Source organism: Hippopotamus amphibius, chromosome 12 (genome assembly GCF_030028045.1).
Source record: "Hippopotamus amphibius kiboko isolate mHipAmp2 chromosome 12, mHipAmp2.hap2, whole genome shotgun sequence".
Taxonomy (NCBI): Eukaryota; Metazoa; Chordata; class Mammalia; order Artiodactyla; family Hippopotamidae; genus Hippopotamus; species Hippopotamus amphibius.
This window is the reverse complement of record NC_080197.1, coordinates 70,748,690-70,766,225: the sequence shown is the minus strand read 5'-3', so window position 1 is coordinate 70,766,225 and position 17,536 is coordinate 70,748,690.

The following is a 17,536-nucleotide window of genomic DNA, read 5'->3' as shown; positions in this document are numbered from 1 at the left end:
CGAATCTTTAATGGACCATTTAAAGGAAAAATAATAACAATGTATTGTAGGTTTTATAACATATATAGAATAAAATTTGTGACAATAATAATACAGAGCTGGAAAAAGATGGAAATATAATTGTAAGATTCCATACTACACATGAAGCATATAATTTCACTTGAAAGTAGACTGTAGTAAGTTTAAAATGTATACTATACATCTATAAAAGTCACTAAAACATACATACATATACACTTATACAAGACAGCTAAGAAGCCAACAAAAGTGATAAAACTGTAATCATAAAAAATGCTTAATCCAAAAATAAAGCAGAAAAGGAGAAAAAAGGGAACAAAGGACAAATAAGACAAAAAAGAAAATAAATAGCATATTGCTGTATTAAACCAAACCATGTCAATAATCACAATAAATGAAAATGGTCTAAACATCCCAACTAAAAGTCAGAGATTACTAGATTAGATTAAAAAAAATCCAGACCTAGCTATATGCAGCCTACAAAAAACAGCTTTAAATACAGACATGATTATGTTAAAAGTAAAAGAATGCAAAAAGAAATACTGTGATAACCTTAACCAAAAGAAAGATGGACTGACTATATTAATATCAGTCAAAGTAGACTAAGCAGAATGTTAATATTAATGTTAATTAGTATTAATGTCATTTAATAATAATAAAGGGGTAAACTCATCAAGAGGACATAACAATTCTAATGTTTATGTATCTTCTAGTGCATGTTTTTTCCCACATCACCAAGAATTCTCCAAAACCAGCGGGGTATCCTACAATTCAACTCAGTTCTGACACTGTCTACCTATGTCAGATCCCACAGGTTAACGGCTCAGTTCCTGGAGACTGGCTCCCCCACAACACAAATTCACATGCCAATTGCAAGTTCAGGTTGTCACCTGAGCTTCTGACCAACAGGCTATAATCAGAAGTTCCTATGACCCCCTCGTTGGGTTCAGTTAATTAGCTAGAACAGCTCACACAACTTAGAGAAACATTTTACTTACTAGATTATCAGTTTATTACAAAAGGATATAACTCAGGGTATAAGCCAGATGAAAAGATGCATAGGGCCAAGTACGGGGAAAGGGTGCAGAGCTACCATGCCCTCTCCAGGAATGCCACTCTCCCAGCACTTCCACATATTGGTCAACCAGGAGCTCTCTCAACCCTGTCCTTTTGGGTTTTTATGGAGACTTCATTACAGAGTCAAGATAGATTGAATCACTGGTCATTAGCAACGGATTCAACCTCTAGCCCCTCTCCTCTTCATGGAGGTCAAGGGGTGGAACTTTTAGTCCCACTCCTTTAAAGAGACTTTTGTTTCCCCTGGAAACGAACGCCCATTCAAGGTTACCAAGGGGCTTTCCAAAATTAACCACATTAACATAACAAAAAGATACTTTTATAGCTCTCACCACTAAGGAAATTCCAAGGATTTTAGGAGCTCTGTACCAGGAACAGGGACAAAGATCAAATACATATTTATTATTATGAATCACAGTTATCACAATCTAGTTAAACAGTTTCAAAATACACAAAGCAAAAACTGATAGAATTCCAAGGAGCCATAAGCAAATTCACAATTATAGTTGGGAATTTCAATCTCTCAATAGCTGATAGAACAAGTAAACAGAAAATCAGTAATGAAATTAAAACAAAAACAAACAAAAAAAAGGACTTTCCTGGTGGCACAGTGGTTGAGAATCTGCCTGCCAATGCAGGGGACAGGGATTCGATCCCTGGGCCAGGAAGATCCCACATGTCATGGAGCAACTAAGCCCATGCACCACAACTATTGCACCTGTGCTCTAGAGCCTGCGAACCACAACTATTGAGCCTGTGTGCTGCAACTACTGAAGCTTGTGTATCTAGAGCCCGTGCTCTGCAACAACGAAGCCACCGCACTGAGAAACCTGTGCACCTCAAGAAAGAGTAGCCCTGGTCACCACAACTAGAGAAAGCCCATGCACAGCAACGAAGACCAAACACAGCCAATAAATAAATAAGAAAATTGGTAAGGATATGGCAGAATTCAACACTACCAACCCACTTGCTCTAGCTGACATCACAGCATCATACCCAGCAATAGTAGAAAGCACATTCTTTTCAGCTGCACATGGAATATTTACAAAGTTAAACTATATTCTGGTCCATAAAACAAATCTTAATACATTTAAAAGGATTCAGATTTACAAAGTACGTTTGCTGATCACAAAGGAATTAAATTACAAATCAGTAACAGAAACATATCCAGAAAGTCCCTCGAATGTTTGGAAACTAAATAACCAATGTCTAAAGCACCCATGGGTCAAAGAAGAAATCTAAACTTAAATAAAAGCACAACAAACCAGAATTTATGAAAGGCACTAATGTACCACTTGGGGGAAATTTATAGCACTAAACACCTATATTCAAAGGAATGGTCATTGACTGATGACTTCAGTCTGTACCTTAAATTACAAAAGGCAAATGCAGAGTAGGCATAAGGAAAAAAAAAAAAAAAAAAGGCAGGGTAGTGGAATCAAAGAAATAGAAAACAGAAAAATAGTGGAAAATCAGTGAAGCCAAAAAGCGGTTTGTTGAACAGAACAATAAACCTCTAGTCTGACTGATGAGGAGAAAATGCACAAATTACCAATATCAGGAACAAGGGAGGTGACATCACTACAGGTTCTACAGATATTAAAAGGACAGTAAGAGAATATGATACAAAACTTTATGCCCAGGAGTTTCCTGGTGGCTCAGTGGTTAAGAATACATCTGCCAGGATAAACCCAAAGAGAAACACGCCAAGACACCTAGTAGTCAAATTGACAAAAATTAAAGACAAAGAAAGATTACTAAAAGCAACAAGGGAAAAAAACCAAATAACACACAAGGAAACTCCCATAAGGTTAACAGCTGATTTCTCAGCAGAAACTCTGCAAGCCAGAAGGCAGTGGCATGATATACTTAAAGTGATGAAAGGGAAGAACCTACAACCAAGAATACTCTACCCAGCAAGGATCTCATTCAGATTTGACAGAGAAATCAAATGCTTTACAGACAAGCAACAGCTAAGGGAATTCAGCACCACCAAACCAGCCCTACAACAAATGCTAAAGGAACTTCTTTAAGTGGGAAATATAAGAGAAGAAAAGGACCTACAAAAACAAAACAAAACAATTAAGAAAATGGTAATAGGAACATACATATTGATAATTACCTTGAATGCAAATGGACTAAATGCTCCAACCAAAAGACAAACTGGCTGAATGGCTACAAAAACAAGACCCATATACATGCTGTCTACAAGAGACCCACTTCAGACCTAGGGACATATTCAGACTGAAAGTGAGGGGATGGAAAAAGCTATTCCATGCAAATGGAAATCAAAAGAAAGCTGGGGTAGCAATACTCATATCAGATAAAATAGACTTTAAAATAAAAAATACTACAAGAGACAAGAAAGGACACTACATAAAGATCAAGGGATCAATCCAAGAAGAGGAGATAACAATTATAAGTATATATGCACCCAAAATAGGCATAAGCCAATACATAAGGCAAATGCTAACAACAATAAAAGAGGAAATCGACAGTAACACAATCATAGTGGGGGACTTTAACACCCCACTTACACCAATGGACAGATCATCCACACAGAAAATTAATAAGGAAACACAAGCTTTAAGTGACACAATAAATCATCCTGATTTAATAGATGTCTATAGGACATCACATCCAAAAACAGCAGATTACACATTCTTCTCAAGTGCACATGGAACATTCTCCGGGACAGATCACATTTTGGGTCACAAATCAAGCCTTGGTAAATTCAAGAAAACTGAAATCATATCATGCATCTTTTCTGATCACAACGCTATGAGATTAGAAATCAATTACAGGGAAGAAAACTGTAAATAACACAAACACATGGAAGCTAAACAATACGCTACTAAATAACCAACAGATCACTGAAGGAATCAAAGAGGAAATCAAAAAATACCTAGAGACAAATGACAATGAAACCACAACGATCCAAAACCTATGGGATGCAGCAAAGGCAGTTCTAAGAGGGAAGTTTATAGTAATACAATCCTACCTCAAGAAACAAGAAAAATCTCAAATAAACAATCCAACCTTACACTTAAAGAAACTAGAGAAAGAAGAGCAAACAAAACCCAAAGTGAGTAGAAGGAGAGAAATCATAAAGATCAGAGCAGAAATAAATGAAATAGAAACAAAGAAAACAAGAGCAAAAATAATAAAACTAAAAGCTGCTTCTTTGAGGAGATAAATAAAATTGATAAACCTCTAGCAAGACTCATCAAGAAAAAGAGGGAGAGGACTCAATAAAATTAGAAATGAAACAAGAGAAGTTCCAACAGACACCGCAGAAATAAAAAGCACCATAAGAGACTACTACAAGCAATCATATGCCAATAAAATGGACAACCTGGATGAAATGGACAGATTCTTAGAAAGGTATAACCTTCCAAGACTGAATCAGGAAGACACAGAAAATATGAACAGACCAATCACAAGTAATGAAATTGAAACTGTGATTAAAAATCTTCCAACAAACAAAAGTCCAGGACCAGATGGATTCACAGGTAAATTCTATCAAACATTTAGTGAAGAGCTAACACCCATCCTTCTCAAACTCTTCCAAAAAATTTCACAGGATGGAACACTCCCAAACTCATTCTATGAGGCCACCTTCACCCTGATACCAAAACCAGACAAAGATACTACAAAAAAAGAAAACTACAGATCAATATCACTGATGAATTTAGATGCAAAAATCCTCAACAAACTACTAGCCAACAGAATCCAACAACACATTAAAAGGATCATACACCATGATCAAGTGGGGTTTATCCCTGGAATGCAAGGATTCTTCAATATACGCAAATCAATCAATGTGATACACTGTATTAACAAACTGAAGGATAAAAACCACATGATCATCTCAATAGATGCAGAAAAGGCTTTTGACAAAATTCAACACCCATTTATGATAAAAACTCTCCAGAAGGTGGGCATAGAGGGAATCTACCTCACCATTAATAAAGGCCAGATATGACAAACCCACAGCAAACATCATTCTCAATGGTGAAAAACTGCAAGCATTCCCTCTAAGATCAGGAACAAGACAAGGATGTGCACCCTCGCCACTACTATTCAACATAGTTCTGGAAGTCCTTGCCACAGCAGTCAGAGAAGAAAAAGAAATAAAAGGAATCCAAGTCAAAAAAGAAGTAAAACTGTCACTGTTTGCAGATGACATGATACTATACATCGAAAATCCTAAAGATGCCGCCAGAAAACTACTTGAGCTAATCAATGAATTTGGTAAAGTTGCAGGATACAAAATTAATGCACAGAAATCTCTTGCATTTCTATACACCAACAATGAAAGATCAGAAAGAGAAATTAAGGAAACAATCCCATTCACCATTGCAACAAAAAGAATCAAATACCTAGGAATAAACCTAACCAAGGAGGTAAAAGACCTGTACTCAGAAAACTATAAGACACGAATGAAAGAAATCAAAGATGACACAAACAGATGGAGAGATATATCATGTTCTTGCACTGGAAGAATCAACATTGTGAAAATGACTATACTACCCAAAGCAATCTACATATTCAATGCAATCCCTATCAAATTACCAATGGCAATTTTTACAGAACCAGAACAAAAAATCCTAAAATTTGTATGGAGACACAAAAGACTCCGAATAGCCAAAGCAATCTTGAAGGGAAAAAATGGAGCTGGAGGAGTCAGACTCTCTGACTTCAGACTATACTACAAAGCTACAGTAATCAAGACAGTATGATACTGGCACAAAAACAGAAATATAGATCAATGGAACAGGACAGAAAGCCCAAAGATCAACTATGGTCAACTAATCTATGACAAAGGAGGCAAGGATATACAATGGAGAAAAGGCAGCCTTTTCAATAAGTGGTGCTGGGAAAGCTAGACAGCTACATGTAAAAGAATGAAATTAGAACACTTCCTAACACCATACACAAAAATAAACTCGAAATGGATTAAAGAACTAATGTAAGGCCAGATACTATAAAACTGCTAGAGGAAAACATAGGAAAAACAGTCTTTGACATAAATCACAGCAAGATCTTTTTTGACCCACCTCCTAGAGTAATGGAAATAAAAACAAAAATAAATAAGTGGGACCTAATGAAACTTAAAAGCTTCTTCACAGCAAAGGAAACTATAAGCAAGATGAAAGGACAACCCTCATAATGGGAGAAAATATTTGCAAATGAATCAACAGACAAAGGATTAATCTCCAAAATATATAAACAGTTAATTCAGCTCAAAATCAAAAAAACAAACAACCCAGTCAAAAATGGGCAGAAGACCTAAATAGGCATTTCTCCAAAGAAGACATATGGATGGCCAAGAAGCACATGAAAAGCTGCTCAACATCACTAATTATTAGAGAAATGCAAATCAAAACGACAATGAGGTATTACCTCACACCGGTTAGAAAGGGCATCATCAGAAAATCGACAAACAGTAAATACTGGAGAGGGTGTGGAGAAAAGGGAACCCTCTTGCACTGTTGGTGGGAACGTAAATTGATACAACCACTATGGAGAACAGTAAGGAGGTTCCTTGCAAAACTAAAAGTAGAGTTACCATATGACCCAGCAATCCCACGACTGGGCATATACCCAGAGAACTCCATAATTCAAAAAGACACATGCACTCCAATGTTCATTGCAGCACTATTTACAACAGCCAGGACATGGAAGCAACCTAAATGTCCATCAATAGATGAATGGATAGAGAAGATGTGGTACATATATACAATGGAATATTACTCAGCTCTAAAAAGGAACGAAATTGGGACATTTGTAGAGATAAGGATGGGCCTAGAGACTGTCATACAGAGTGAAGTGAGTCAGAAAGAGAAAAACAAATATCATATATTAACACATATGCAGAATATAGAAAAATGGTACAAATCAATGGGTTTGCAAGGCAGAAATAGAGACACAGATGTAGAGAACAAACATATGGACACCAAGTGGGGAAAGTGGGGCGAGTTGGGCAGGGATGAACTGCAAGATTGGGATTGCCATATATACATTACTAATAAGAAAAAAATATATCAAATTGTACACTTTAAATATATGCAGTTTATTGTAAAAAAAAAAAAAAAAGAACCCACCTGCCAATGCAGCAGACACAGGTTCAATCCCTGGTCCAGGAAGACCCCACATGCCTTGCAGCAACTAAGCCCATGCACCACAACTACTGAGCCTGCACTCTAGAGCCTGTAAGCCACAACTACTGAGCCTGTGTGCCATAACTACTGAAGCCTGTGCACCTAAAGCCTGTGCTCTGCCACAAGAGAAGTCACTGCAGTGGGAAGCCTGTGCACGGCAATGAGAAGCCTGTGTACTGCAAAGAAGAGCAGCTCCCGCTCGCCAGAGAAAGCCCCTGTGCAGCAACAAACATCCAACACAGCCAATAAATAAATGAATAAATACATAAATAAATATATTTATTAAAAAAAAAACCTTTATACCAACAATCTGACAACTTACATGAAATGGAAAACTTTCTTGAGAGACAGAAACTACCAAAGTTCACTCAAGAAAAACAGAATGTAAAATTTTACGTTTCCAAAATGGAAAACATTTTGGCAGTTTCTTAAAAAAGCTAAACAAACATCTACCAGATGACCCAACCATTTCACTCTTAGGAATTTATTCAAAGGAAATGAATTTGTTCCAAAACTTGTACTAAATGAAGTAATTTTATTTGTGAAAGCTCTAAAAAGGAAACAACCCAAATGTTCATCAGCAGATGAATGGATAAACAAAGTGTGGTGTATCCATACAATGGAATACTATTCAATAAAAAAAAATGAAGTATTGGTATATCCTGTAACATGGTATATCCTGCAACATGGATGAATCTCTAAGTGAAAGAAGTTAGAATAAAGGGGTGGGGGGAAGAGTAGCCCCTGCTTGCCACAACTAGAGAGAAAGCCCACGCACTGCAACAAAACCCCAATGCAGCCAAAATAAATAAATTTAAAAAATAATAAAATAAAATAACAACAACTGAAGAATACTACTTAAGCATCCATAAAACATTCACTATTATAGATTGTAGTCTGGCCTACTGAATATGTCTCAATAAATTTAGAAGGATTAAAATCATACAGAGTATCTATGTCCATTATGGAATCAAATCTAAAAATAACAAAATATCTGGAAAATCCCCAAATATTTATAAATTAAACACACTTTTATGTAATCCATGATTCAAAGAAGAAATCACAAGCAAAACTGGAAAATGTTTTGAACTGAATGATAATAAAAATATCAAAATTTGTGGGGTGCAGCTACTGCATGCTTAGAGGGAAATATATAGCTTCAAATACTTATATAAGAAAAGAAAAGCCTAAAATCAGTGATTTAGGTTTCCATCTTAGGTAGCTAGCAAGTTTCATTCAAATAAGTAAAAAGAAGGAAATAATGAGTAAAAAGCAATAAAATAGAAAATGGACACACAATAGAGAAAAAGAATAAATTAGAACAAGAGCTGATTTTTGAAACCTTCAGTTTGACTGACCAAATAGGATACAAATATCAATGTCAGCAATGAAAACAGACATTAAAAAGATGAGGGATGCACTTTATGCCGATAAATTGAAAACAAAAAAGACAAATTCCTCGGAAAGACATAGTTTTATCACTGAACTATTGTTTAAGCTCTCATTACTTTTCTTGTTTGACTGCCCTTCCTTTGTTTCTGCATCCCTTCACTTCCCTAATTAGTTAACTATTTGAGTCTGATCTTTGGAACTCAGGGAAAGCCTAGGCGACTACACCCTTTTTCTACAAAGAAGAAACAGGGGACACAGAGGGCCTTTTTGACCTGAGAAGGCCCCACAGGGTCCTGCTAGGTTTCAATCCCCACTTTTCTTTGATACTCCTTAATCCTGAGAACGGGGGCAGGACAAGAAAGAGAATAAAGGTTTGGATAGAGCGGTTAATCATAAACTCAGCAGGGGAAATTGGTTTTAGGGGGACTTGGTTTTAATTCCCACTACTACTTTAACTTTCCCCAAAGCTTTGAGGGAATGGTGTGACAACTGCTCTGGCTACTTCCTGATGAAGGGGGTGGTCCTGCCTCAATTCGGGGAATGGACAGCAAATATTCTCAAGTTCTAGGTTTGGGATTTGAATCTTGCATGATTAAGGTCTTAGTCCCTTGATCCACTGTTTCAGTGCAACAGACACAATTAGAAGTAGGAGGAGGAGTAACAACCCAAAATTTAATAAACCTTGGAAAATAGCTTGCATTCCCTGAAGAATTCAGCAGAATAAGTCTGAAAACCAGTCTGGACTTGGCATTTCTGGGGAGACTTATAGCCAGGTAGCCAGTGCCTAGTCTTACCTAGGTAGGTTTTAACTTCTGATTGGCATTAATATATACATCTGCTAAAATTAATATATTTTTCTGCTAAAATCTAATCTAAAGCAATTTTATTGTCCAGTACTATTCTGGTTAAAGAATCTAGTGCTTTCTGCTGGGAGGCCATGGCTTGACCTGTCTCATTTGTTACTATTCCCAAAGTAAGAAAAATTTTAATAGTTATAAGAGGAGAACTTGAGACCATAAGGTTGTGGGTGGCAGCATCCGGCAGGCACTGCTTTGAGAATGGCTAGTGGCATTCCCGAGTCTGACACAGTTCAGAAAATTCAAGTTCTTGGGACTTCCCTGGTGACACAGTGGTTAAGAATCCACCTGCGAATGCAGGGGACACGGGTTTGAGCCCTGGTCTGGGAAGATCCCACATGCCATAGAGCAACTAAGCCTGTGCACCACAACTACTGAGCCTGTGTTCTAGAGTCTGAGAGCCACAACTACTGAGCCCATGAGCTGAAATTACTGAAGCCTGTGCACCTAGAGCCTGTGCTCTGCAACAAGAGAAGTTACCACAATGAGAAGCCACAATGGAGAGTAGCCCCCTCTCGCTGCAACTAGAAAAAGCCCACGCACAGCAACAAAGACCCAATGCAGCCCCCCCTCCCCCAAATAATAATAAAGTTCTTTAAAAAAAAAGAGAGATCTCATCAATACAGGAACCTGTCTACAAGCACATCCAAAACGGCCACCCAGCTCCACCTTGGAAGCCTGAACCATAGGCACACCATTTTGACTTTCAAATGAATTCCCCTCCTCAGTGGCCAAAGCAGATGTGCAATGCATGTTTGACAGGCCAAAAATCAGCCACCCTGGTCAGCATAAAGTTCAGGTTAAATCATGTATAAGCCAGAATGACTTTCCCGTACCTGAGTGTTGGGGGAAAATTAATCAGACATAGTGAAACAGCACAGAGGTATGCTAATGGAGAAACATCTTAAGTCAATTTTAAAATTGGCTGTTTTTCTTTTTTTTTTTTTTTTTTACCAATTTTTACCAATTATACTGAATTATAACACAAACACTGTACATGTGCTTTTAGCAGTAGACTTGCAGTGAAACATGTCATGAGTAGTTATGATAATAACTCGTAATTCTCTGTGACAACTTCACTGGAGAATTTTCTTTCCATTTTAAACACTGAACGCAACAGTATGGTTAGAAGTAAAACAGTAACTTTCAGTGCTGATAGAGAGACACACATTTGGTAAACAGTTCAATTAAATTAGTGGGATTGGTCTTACAGACCTGGTCCAGATTGTTGGGTCAGTTGCCTACCATTGCTGTTGTCTTCGTCTCCTCCTAGTGTGGGTGTGGATTTTGGGGTCATCAGTCCTTTCTATGACCAGTCCAATGCAGAGGCCCTTCTTAAATGGGAAACATGAATTCAAGAGACTATTCTCTTTAGTTTTGCAGGGCATGAGCTAGTTAAGAGTACCTGGTAGTGGTCCTTTTATCTGGGATGGAGACAGTCTTTTAAATGATACCTTCTCTGGTATGTAAAATCTCCTGGTTGCAGGTCATGGGGCATCTGATCTTCACGCAAAGACAGAATGTTGAATTATTTAAATAATTCAGTTAAACTTCACAATTATGTGACATAACAACAAGGAACTATTTGGGAGGTGAATCTTAGCCAGTAAATACAGACCTCAATTAACAAAACTAGAATTTAATATCTACGGAAACATAATATTTTTCTCACTAAAAAGAAATCTGTCTGCAAAATAAGTCTGGTTTCAATAAACTTGGCCTGATTATTTACATAGCCATAATTGATCACATCGGTTTTTTCAAATTAGTTGTGCTGGAACTTTTCATAAGGAATCTCAAATTGAATCTTTAAAAGGACTTTCAAGGCCAGAAAAGCCACGCCAAGGGCTTGTCAGATTCCGCCTATGATATCTACAGATTTGTGTGAACTCCTCTCTTCTGGAGGTCCCTGAAATATCCTGAGATTCCTGCCCCAGGCAGGAGGTGGCCTTCCTTATTCACCTGGCAAGGCTGTTGGGAACCTATGAGTTTCTAATTCCTGAAGGAATCAGGTAGAAGGAAAAAGATAAATGTTTCAATCCTACTTCCAAAGGTATAATTTACCAAGATGTTACAAGCCATAATTACTTTGAGGGGAAAGGTTTCCTTATATCTGGAAAACACAAATTAAAAGCCAGTGATACTTCAGACAAAAACCCATAAAAATTATAACCATATTCACCAGATAATTCAGTCCTATGTAACCCTTTGTGTTAACTGTTTTATGAAGCCATAACATTTTTCATTAGAATTCTTTAATTTCTTACCCAGTTGAGTGGTATGATCTGAACATTATCAAAAACTCACTTGTCAAAAAGTCCTTTCTATAAATCTTGAAGATGAAGCAGTTTTTGGTAAAAGCATCAGAGTACAATAATAACTGTCTATAAATGACAAAAGACTTTAAAGGGCACAGTTAAACACATGATTACATTGCAGTGGAAAAAAACCTGCTATGACAGTCATTTTACGATAATAACTAGAATTGTGACTGATAACATTATACCGGAACATATCAGATTTTTAAAAATGTCATTAAATAACATATACCTATACAATATAAACTAAGAAAATTTATTACCTTGACAATGTTACCCAAGTAATTTAACATACCAAATAATACTAATCATTTTAATATCTCTCTCTGAGATGCCTTAGGGTTCCTCTGAAGCATTCTAAAGTTAGCTGGAAATCAAAAGTACTTCAATTAGAATGTGATATTTGGAAAGTTTGTCAAAAAAATTAAAAAGTTTCAAAACACCTGGTCAAATAGGATCATAGGTCACTGTGAAACAATACTTATTTACTTAACCAAAGTGACAAAGAGCAAATATAGAAAGTTACAACAAATTACTTAAAAAGTTAAGAAATTTTACGTTATCAGAAGTTGATCAATATTCCGATAAGACTTTGTTCTCAACAGAAAGAGAAAATCTCATTCAAGTTTTGCAGTGCTTTACCTTTGATCTTAAAATTTATTTACTCAAATTCATTCTAATCTTAGTCCTGACCACACATAGAATTCCTTTTAAAAATTCTTTTTTGTTTCCAAAATCTACAACTTTCTAAATCAATATTAGTTTATGCTTTTCTTTCCCATTTAGAAGTAATCAGCTTTAGGATAAAATTACTTTCTTTTCCCTTAAAAAAATACATATCAATTTCTCATACTATCTTTGACTGAAAACACACCTCCTACTTTCCCTGCATACTGAAATGTTTCCCTTATTATTTTAGCAGCTTTATATATATATATATTACAAATTCTAACCATCAAAAACTTAATCTCTAGTGAAAACCAAGAAGTAAGCAACTGTGAACATATCAGCATTCCCTGATTGGCCAGCTTATAATTACATTCTATAACCTCTAAAAACATACATCTTCTCATAGCATAATTTCCTTCCTCATTGTGGTACAAGACGTGTCTAACAAATACAAACATCTTTAGTTTTTCTCTCACAAGAAGACAAAAATAGGTAAACTTAGACTTGTTTAACAGTTAATGTTCCAGTATTTTATCTTATTTGAAATGACCTGGATATTCAATAAATTTCCATCATTTAACTTAATTTAGCAAAATTCTAAGTTTCAAGTTACCAAAACACAGATCTCATAGTTTTCTTGAGTGAGTTAAAAATCCCTCTTTTTCCTTTAATTTTTTTTAGTCTCAGGAATTGGAGATGGTCAGATAAAAGTTCCTCAGAGCTCAACAAGAACATTTATATCTCAAAGGAACAGGAAGAGAAATGCAAGTTCCTCCTAGAAAGCCCACTTCTTCTAATTGTATACACAACAATGACAACAACAAAACCCACCATTTTAGAACGTCAAAAGAGCTACTTCATCATTTTTCTCTGGAGTCTAAAGAACATTGTGGCCATGTGGTGTTACAGAAAAAAAAATCACCTTTTTGGCTTTAGTCATGGAACCTGAACTGAGGGTGGTCTACTTCTGTAGGATGCACCCTAAAGGGCTATTTTTAGGACATAAACTTTTATCACATCCAGCAATCAAAACACTGCACCTTCTTTAACACAAACAGACACTCACACACACACCCAAAATATAAGCCAAACCAGCTCCAAAAGACTCACGTTAACACAGCAGCATAAAAAACCTATGCATAAGGAAGTTCACCCCATTTTCCTTCTCTTTTATAAAACATTTGTAGTTGAAAGATGATGTTATAATTTCAAGAGCCATTAGGGCCCATTGTTCTCCAGATCCCAAGGAATAACGACGCTGAGCAGTGTTAAAACACTTTTCTTCTTTCATGGGAACACAGCTGAAGATCTCCCAGTTTTGCAAAATACACCCTAGGGCCTACAAGAAAGTACAGAGTTCTGGTTACCCATCATTATTTATCCATGGCTGGTACTGTCAGATATCCCCCAGACAGTGCCAAAAGAAACAAACCAATGCAATGTGGTCTCTCAGGGTCACAGTTCCTTAGCTCAGAGTGCGGAGCCTCCTCTTACTGTCCCAAATGGTGGTGTATGGGTCCTGGTCTAAACAGGAGATTCCCAGGTACCACCCCAGGTGGTGCTAAATGGCCAGAGAGACTCCTTAGTCCAAAAGGGAAAATCCAATCAAAGCAGTGCTCCGCGCAGACAATGGAGCCAAATGACTAAGTCCCAAACCCAAAAGGAAACTCCCAGTCAAGGCAATGCAATAGGGAAGAATAGAGTGGTATCATCACACACAAGACCCCACTACTTATCAGACGCCCCAATCGGCCAATTCAAATGCATTGCTTCCTTTACTACAAATATCAAAAGTGCTATGGGCCATCGACACCCAGTCCTTGGTAAGTGCTCAGGGCTGTCCTTGAGACAGATGTGCTCTGGCAGCTGCTGGACAGAATCACAGCCACAAGCCAGGGGCTGATGCGCCACAGGTGAGACACTCATGTGAGATGATGAGTCCCCTCGTGGTTGCCACAACTGTTTCCAAATCCAACTTGGGTCTGCTAGGAAAGCCCATCGTCTGACACTGGGTTGTGGTGAAGCAAAGTACAGCATTTATTTGTGGGGTGCCAAGCAAGGAGAATAAGCAGCTCATGCTCAAAAGACCCAAACTCCCTGATGGCTTTCAGAGAAGGGTTACTAAAGTCAACATTTGGGGTGAGAGGTGCAAGGTACCTGATTTCTTCTGACTGGTGGATGGTGAGGTAAGAGTAGTGTTTCAGGAATCCTAACCATCAACCTTCTGATTGCAGTTGTCTGAGGTCTACATACTTGTGGTCTGCATGATGTCACCATACTCCACCTGGGGAACGTGCCTTAGTTTTGCTGAACAATTCAAAGATATGCATCAGACTGTTAGGTACATCCTTTGAGGAGGAACTAGGACTCTCTTATCACTGAACTACTGTTTTAGCTATCATTACTTTCCTTGTTTGCTTTACCCCTGTTTCTGTATGCCCTCACTTCTCTAGTAAACTGCTTGTGCCTGCTTTTTGGAACTCAGGGAAGGCCGAGGAGACTAAAGCCTTTCACTACAAACAAGAAACAGGGAACACACAGGGGCTTTTGTACCTGGGAAGGCCCTGCAGGGTCCTGCTCAGTTTCAATCCCTCCTTTTCTCAATCCTGAGAACATGGACAGGACAAGAAAAAATATAACATTTTAGATGGGTTAATTAAATTCGGCAGGGGAGCTTAGTTTTATAATTACTGGACAAAACACAAGTGTCTTCGGGACCATACAATTAGGCAATGGTAGTGCAGAAGCCTTTGGTAGGATAATAAAGTAAAAAAGCTCCCTTTGATTCTCAAAAGATAATCACTTTTGTCTGCTATACAGCTTTTACTGTATGATGGGCCTTGTGTTATCTCTCTTTTGAGAGGTATCAATTCCTTTGGAATGCAGAGCAAGACCAGAGAAGGGGCCAGGGAGAAGGAGGAATCAAATAGGGATCTACACAGAATAGGATGCTACATAGGTGTGTGGCCTCCTTGTGATACTATTCATTGCCTGGAATGCTTTATGTACAAGTAGCTCTCTGGAAAGGGAAGCAGAACTGGCTGATTGAAGAGGAAAGGTTCAGAAAACTCTATTAGAGACGAACACCAACAAATACAGAGAATAAATGACTTCAGACATGTCTTGGCAGTTAATTAAAATGGAAAAGAGATTAGGGTCTAAATCTCAATTCAGTGTCCTTTCCCCTCCATCCACAGCCAACTGTCTCTGATCAAAATTTTACACTGAAATTTTCATATTCCAACTGGGCACTTCCTGTCTTCCTGTCACACTTGGTCATTAACCAGTTGATTATTTTGAGGGAAAAAATGGGATACTTAGCCCAGCACCTGGTTTACAGTTTTTGCAGATGAAATGTTTACAAATGTTATCCTTTATTTTTTAGCCACTTTATTGGGGAAGATTGGCTTTACATGGTAATTAAGTCTGAATTTACAAATGCAAATCTCAGGTAGAAATTTTTCTGGGGTGGAAGATGGATTGTGCAGGCTGCACGCTGGTACAAATGAATAGATCCAGAAGTCTGAAACCAGTATAGGAGAGGAAAAATATCCTCTGCTGGGACCACTGTAATAAGAGATTAAGAATAGAAAAGCATACAAATGTATTTAATCTGTTTCATGTGACATGGGAGCCCTCATAAGGAAATGAAGATACAAAAGATGGTTAAACCTGTTTTTACACTAGGTTTGATGAGTCATGGAAAGATAAGGCAGAGTATGAGCTAAGTGTGGTAAACTGGGAGAACTTGGCAATGCCTGTTCAGATTCCTCCGTGTGTCCCTTTCTTCCGGGTACAGGGAGGGCACCTTTCACATGAAGGTTTATACCTGCTTCACAGGAAGGTCAGAGAGTCCTTCCTGCACATCCCATTTCTCAAATTCCTTCAGCTTAAAATGTTCAACACGCCAAGGTGCCATATTCTGGGGTAGTGTGTCCTGAACCATGTAAATACTCATTTATCCTCCGATTTAAATTTACAAAAATAATGCAATCATATACAAGGCAAAGAATTAAAAGATTGTAAAACCTTAGCTGAAAACGTATCTGGGTAAAGAATCCACAACTCACTGTTTTCCCTATTCATTTTTTTAATTGAAGGACAGTGGATTTACAATATTGTATTAGTTTCAGGTGTATGACACAGTGATCAAAACATTTTTATAATTATAACCCATTTAAAGTTATTATAAAATATTGGCTATATTCCCTGTGCTGTACAACATATCCTTGCAGCTTATTTTATACATACTAATTTGTATCCCTTAGTCCCCTCCCCCATCTTGCCCCTCTCCCTTTCTCTCTCCCCACTGGTAACCACCAGTTTGTTCTCTGTATCTATAAATGTTTCTTTTTTTGTTATATTCACTTGTTTCACTTTTTAGATTCCTCCGTGTAAGTTACAGCATACAGTATTTATCACTCTCTGACTTATTTCACTAAGCATAATACCTTCCCTAGAGGTCCATCCATGTTGTTGCAAATGGAAGAATTTCATTCTTTTTTATGGCTGAGTAAAATTCCATTGTATATACATATATACCACATCTTCTTTAGCCATTCATCTGTTGGAAACTTATGTTGCTTCCGTATCTCGGCTACTGTAAATAATGCTATGAACACTGGGCTGTATGTATCTCTTTTTGAATCAGTCTTTTCATTGTTTTCCCTATTCTTTAGCTTACCTATAAAATCAGGCAAACCAACCACAGTTCTGCCTTTCCTCTCTTTGACTCAACTAGCAACAGCACGACTTACATGATTTTTGTTTTCCCTTCAGAGAAAGAATGCAAGGTCAGCGAAGAAGCCAAGGTAAGCTCATTTCTTCAAAAGCATTACTAAGGAAAGACTTTTATATTAAAACTAGGTTTCCACTAAAAGTAGAATTACCATATGATCCAGCAATCCCACTCCTGTGCATATATCCAGACAGAGCTACAATTCAAAAAGATACATGCACCCCTATGTTCACAGCAGCACTGTTCACAATAGCCAAGACATGGAAACAACCTAAATGTCCACTGACAGATGAATGGATAAAG